The sequence below is a fragment of the Strigops habroptila genome, chromosome 8, assembly GCF_004027225.2.
Source record: "Strigops habroptila isolate Jane chromosome 8, bStrHab1.2.pri, whole genome shotgun sequence".
In the NCBI taxonomy this organism is placed as follows: Eukaryota; Metazoa; Chordata; class Aves; order Psittaciformes; family Psittacidae; genus Strigops; species Strigops habroptila.
In genome coordinates, this window is record NC_044284.2 from 28,970,122 (window position 1) to 28,976,121 (window position 6,000).

The following is a 6,000-nucleotide window of genomic DNA, read 5'->3' on the forward strand; positions in this document are numbered from 1 at the left end:
ACTGGCCCTGCTTCACCCAAAATTTTGTGGGACCAGGTGTTTCAGATTTCATTACCAAGATTCAGGTAGCTCTATAATCTGCAGCCTACACATCTGAAGGTAAAGCAGGCTGATACCTACAAAGAAAAGCACTTTTCAGTAATAAATGGAAGGGATTAACTTCAGTGCCTCCATGAATACAGCTGCTGGATAGAGTTTTATTTGCTCACTTTGTAAGGATAAAAAAAAATGAACTTGTCATAAGCCATTCAGGTTTAAGACAGGCTTTATCTCCCTGGTTGGAGGGAAAGATTAGCGCTTATTAGAGCCTAATCTTAATCATATCCATTTATAAATAGGGCTTCAAATTGTCTAAAATATTTAAACATGATGAAATGGAAAGACTTAAGACAGCTGAAGTCTAAAGAGAAAAAAAAAGTCAAAACCCTGGAGATTTATCTACAAAGATTAAAGAAGCTTTCATGGCAGAGTCCTAAGAAAATAAAAGACAATAAAAGATCAGAAGGAAACCAACAGCTTTTGCTAGTATCTGTACAGGGCAATTTAAGTTATAGATATACTAAAATGACTTAAGAAATTATAAGCACTTAACCACCTAGTTGCTGTTTCATAGGCAAAGACAACACAACCATTTTCCCTTGTCTAATCGTTCATTTTTCTGAGTGTTTAGACAGTCCTCACTTTTCATATAAAAGAGTGTTAAAGCATTCAGGTGTATTCAAGTATTAAAAATAGAAATGTTATTTTTTTCCAAACTGCATGAAAGAGAAAACATAACTTATTTTTCCTATGCAAATACGGTGAAGAAGCAAGAGAGTTACTGATCACAGGGTGAGGCCAGGTGGCAAGCATTGCCTTGAAGACATTCCACATTTTAGCCCCCTGAAATTTCCACCTTTGCACAGGATCATGCTTCCCTTTTGCTCAAAAGCTTCACCATCATAAGTGAAAATGATCTCTTAAGCCCAAACCTCTGAGAAGTGTAGGTACAAAAGGCCTTTTCTTGAAGGCTTTTCAGTAGAGAATCATAGAATGGTTTGGGTTAGAAGGGACTTTAAAGATCACCTAGTTCTAACCCCCCTGCCATGGACAGGGACACCTTCCACTAGACCAGGTTGCTCAAAGCCCCTTTCAACCTGGCCTTGAACACTGCCAGGGATGGGGCAGCCACAACTTTTCTGGGCAACCTGTGCCAGTATCTCAGCACTCTCACAGTAAAAACTTCCTCCTTTTATCTAACCTAAATCTCACCTCTTCGAGTGTGAAGAGCAGGATGGCAATATAAGCATGGTGGTATTCACTGTTGAGAGGTTTTACTATAATATTTATTACAAAAAATGTCTTTTTGCAGGTGTGTGCATCATGAGATGTACCCATCAAGCCTGAAGATTACTGTGTCAGTACTGTATTCAAACAGCATTTTTTTTTCTGGGTAGACAGGGAATTGGCAGTTGGGTTTTTATGAAGGTAGGATGAATTTGGCTTGCTCTTTCTCCTCCCCAGTTACTGATCTATGATAACACATTTTTAAATGCCCAAGATTATAGAGATGTGCACCTAAACTCACCTTGAGTCCATTCTTCTCTTCCTCAGATTTGCAGCACTACTTTTCTTACATGAGAGCCCAAAGTCTCTCAATGCTGCTTTTCATATAGCCATTTTTAAGAGACTTTCTGCCTTTCCATGACTTGCTGTTAATATAGGTCTCATATAGATCTTAGCTGGTTTAGGGCAGCATTTACCTAAACTTAACTGAGCAGTTCTGGTGTTTGAAGTGGTTAATAACTTTTTGCTTCAAATTTCACAACTGCAGCATTTTAGTTTCTTTCTATTCTGGAATTAAAAAAGAAAAACCAAACAAAAAACCAAAAAACCAAAACACTCCCCTGCAAAAAAACCCAAAAAAAACACAAACCAAAAACAACAAAAAAAAAAAACAAAAAACAAAAAACCCCAACCAACGCCAAAAAAAAAAAAAAACCAACCCAGGAATCGGGAGATAGTATACTTTGTATATTGACAGTCACTTGATATGGTTAGTGAGTGCACTTCAGTTTTGCAATTCATTTCTGTAATAGCTTTGGAGAGTTTCTTCAAAGCCTTGTCAAGGTATTTCTGTGTCATCATCAATATTTTAATCAAAAATTGGATATGAGAAACAGGCAGTTTATACATGAATAACAATTAGCTTTAGCATCAATACCAAATTATTTCTCATAGCCCTAGCAGAAATAGTTCAACCATTTCACATGTGTAAAAAAAGTGAAAGAATATGATACACAAAAAAAAAAAAATGCAGATCACAGTCATGTTTTACAGTCAGAATGCCAACATTTCATCTTCTAAAGAACTATCACTGGAATTGCTTACAAATATGAGGAAATACTGCTTATTTAGCACGTCTGTAGGGGAAAGAAAGATGCTTCTCTAGCGAAGAAAGTTTGAATATAATCATTAAAATAATTCTGTCTAGCTAAAGTTTGCAATTTTGCTTTTGCTAGCTTTGCAAGACTGCGGTCTTGCCAACTTTTCTACATTTTTACTGTTCATTTATTCCAGCTCCTGTATATTTAGTAGACTATGTGCAAAATGTGATAAGAATGGTTTGGTCTGCTTGTATTAAAATCCTTTCATTGCTAAACCACTGCACTTGCCCATTGAAATAAGAAAAATCAAAAGCTCAGATGCTAGTTTTCTGGGCTTACATGGATATCAGCTCTTAGAAGCACAGGTCATATTGCTATCCTTTCTAAGTTGCTGAATACCTTTTAATAAGCTATACAGAAAGCACTATGATCACCAGACAAATGTTACTGGAGTCACATTGAAATCAGTGCTAGGTGGGTCAGAAAAGGTGACAGAGCAAAACTCAGTGTGCATTGTAAAGCCTTTGTTATGTTAAAATAAGAACTCCGCCTGATTCCTGTGTTTAAGTTGCTGGGAAAGTTTCCATTATAAAAGATCTTTGCAGCTTTTCCAGTTCTGTAATCAATTCTTGAATTGTTTTCAGCAGGCCTTCAGAATTAAGAAAGTCTAGAGAAATTACTTTTATTAGTACTCTACAAGTTTGCAAGATGTAAACTTTGAAAAGATTTCTCTCCTCCAACAATTTCATAACAGATATGCTTAGCTCCCTTAAGGCACATAGCTCCTAGAGTGGTATTCGTGTCTCTGGATAAGCTATCTAAATGCAGCGCACAATGGATAGGAGAAGAAAGCATCTCAGGAAGCTGACCTAAAGCAGTGATTGTGCAAATTCTTTATTCTATGCAAGAATTTCTTGTTTTCATGTTAAGAACTACAACTGTACATATATCCGCCTCTAAAATACTCAACTCCGTTTCCCTCCAAAAAAGGGGAAAACTTTGGCCCTTGATCATCTCAAACAAAGAGGCCTTTAATGAACATTTCTGACCTCCCAGCAGACCCTCCTTTCCATAATTAGCAACTTAGAAACATCCTTGGCTCTCCTATTAGCAAGCAGGTTTTCCCCAGTCTCCATCAGGCTCTGTTTCTGTGCTTTGTTCTGAACTGTCATTGTTGGCCTCTTTTTAAGTCACCACCTTTATTTTTTTTCTAATTGTGCCTGCTTTTATAACAAATAACAGATTAAGCCTTCTAAACTTCAAAAAGAGATATTTTTTGAGTCCCAGTTATGTTAGGCAACTGTGAACAGCAAGCTACTCAGACTGGAACATCTCTGAGCAGAAACTGAACTATGATGCCTCGGGAACATTAGTATCAATATCATTGATCTATTTTCCCTGATTTTACATTATGATTCTGGACTTAGGTATCTCAGTTCTGCCTGAATACTGCTAAAAATGCCGAAGGTCTTTACTAGATAGATTCCTGCTGTGCTTTTCACAGAAATCTATTTACAAAATGCTATAATTAAATGTAATCATTGTAAACACTGGTACCCTACAAATGAGCCCCCTCTCCAAGTAAAATTCTAGTAAAGCCTGCAAAAAAGTACTTGCTATCTCGTATCTTGTAACTACATAAGGCTGTGGCTGCTACAGTACAGGGGGTGGCTGCTAGCTACAACTCTGTTAAAATTCCAGCCTTGGTCATGGCTCCACCAGAATTTGAGATGAAGCAATTAGCATATGTTAGGTATTTCACTATAAACAAAGATGTCTTTATAGTGTAAATTTTGTAGTCTAATTATTGGATCATTACTGAGAAAAGATCCAAAAAAAGATGGAATATGTATCATGAAATTGCTGACAATACCACAAATGAAGAAGATTCAAGTTGTGTGTCTAAAGAAAATCCAACAAATAAACAAGCAAACACAAACCAGCTGTTGCATTAAGAACAAAAGAAGACATAAAAGGGGGAAAGGAATGCTTCACTGTAGAAAAGCTTAACTGGAGTCCTCTTTTGTCCCAAAAAGCAATAGAAATTAATCATCTCTGCTGGCATGCCAGAGTTACAGACTAAAACATTAGTCCTGCAAGTAAATACAAGTGAAGATCTTGCTTTTAGAAAACTCATGTAAAAATCATTCTAGCAGAGGAATAAGATCAGGCATTTTCTTCCAATTCCAGAAAGCTGACAAAAGAAAGAATTAGATACCAAGTCGCAGTGTGCATGAATTAATCAATATGGATTTCGAATACATCTCCGTGATAGTTGTATTAAGATGAACAGAAAATTATTGCATGGGCAAAGAATAGGCTCCTAGAGAAACAGAATTTTTATTCGTAGTAAAATACTTTGTTAAATCACAAGTTAAAGACAAATGAAAATTGTAGGGAGAAAACCTGCCTCAGTCTTTATATGGGCACTATGTAATATGCATTTTCTTTAAGGACCTAGCACAAATAAGCAGCAATAGTAACTGACTTGAAATAGTGGGTGGTTTTAACTTCTTCCACTCAAGACATGGCATTTCATTTTAAAACTTATGCACAGGGCATATTGTAACTATATTTGTAACTATATTCTGTTTAAACTATAGTTATTACTTCCCCTGCAAGCATTTGGCAAATAGAATCGTTTAAATGGCCCATTAAAGTGACAATGGATATGCTCAAGAACAATGCTTTACAACTGAAAATGAGCTGGTAACAAATTAAAATTTGATACTAGCAAACTCCATCATTAAAAAAAAAAAAAAAGTCAAGTTATTCCCAACTCCCTCTTAGCATCCTAGTTAAATGTAGTAAATCACATTTTCTGCAGTAGAACAAGTTGACAAGCAGCTTAAGGACCAGAAAACTAGAGCAGAAGTTAACTTAAAGGCAAAATTAACATTGCCAAGGTGTAATACAAAAGTGGTGCCAGCTGTCAGGGCCCAGCAGCCCAGAGTTTACTGATGTTCTGCAGTCCAGGACTCTTCTAATTCTTTGCTCCCATACCACAATAGTTGGAAGTCGAGCAAGCAAAGTTCTCAGTATGCGCAGAGCAGGGCTTCTTGTCTTCCCTGGGGTAGATTGCAGTGAGCCCAGGATTGAGGACCTGGATCTTCTGCTTAGCAAAACCCATGGGAAAATTCCCATTAAATTATGAAAAGCAAGATGAGAGCTTGATACCATTAATAGCATTGGTATCATCCTCATAATTTCTTTATGTTAAGCCTTCAGTGTTTACATCATGAAAAATAAAAAAAGATAGTGGAAAGAAGTCCAATACCAAAAATATGTTACTGAAGAGAAGATTCACTTCTACCGCTTCCTCCTGAATTTCAGTAATTCAATCTCAAATCAGATGAACTCTAATACTTTTTTCTACTAAGATGGACTTCTCCTCTTTTGTGGCTGTTGCAAAATCTGATAGATAACATGGTTTTCAGAAAAATGTCTAGAATAAAGGCAAAAAGTTTCATCTAGTAATTGACAATTAAGGCAATAACTAATACTTGATGTATGTGGAGAACCCCATTTATATTAAAATACCAGTTCTGGGAAAAATGCTGCATTGATACCTCAGTGACAGAGAACTCCTTCTTAGTAAAGCTGCTTATGAGCAGCCTCTGTGCTGACACTGTTT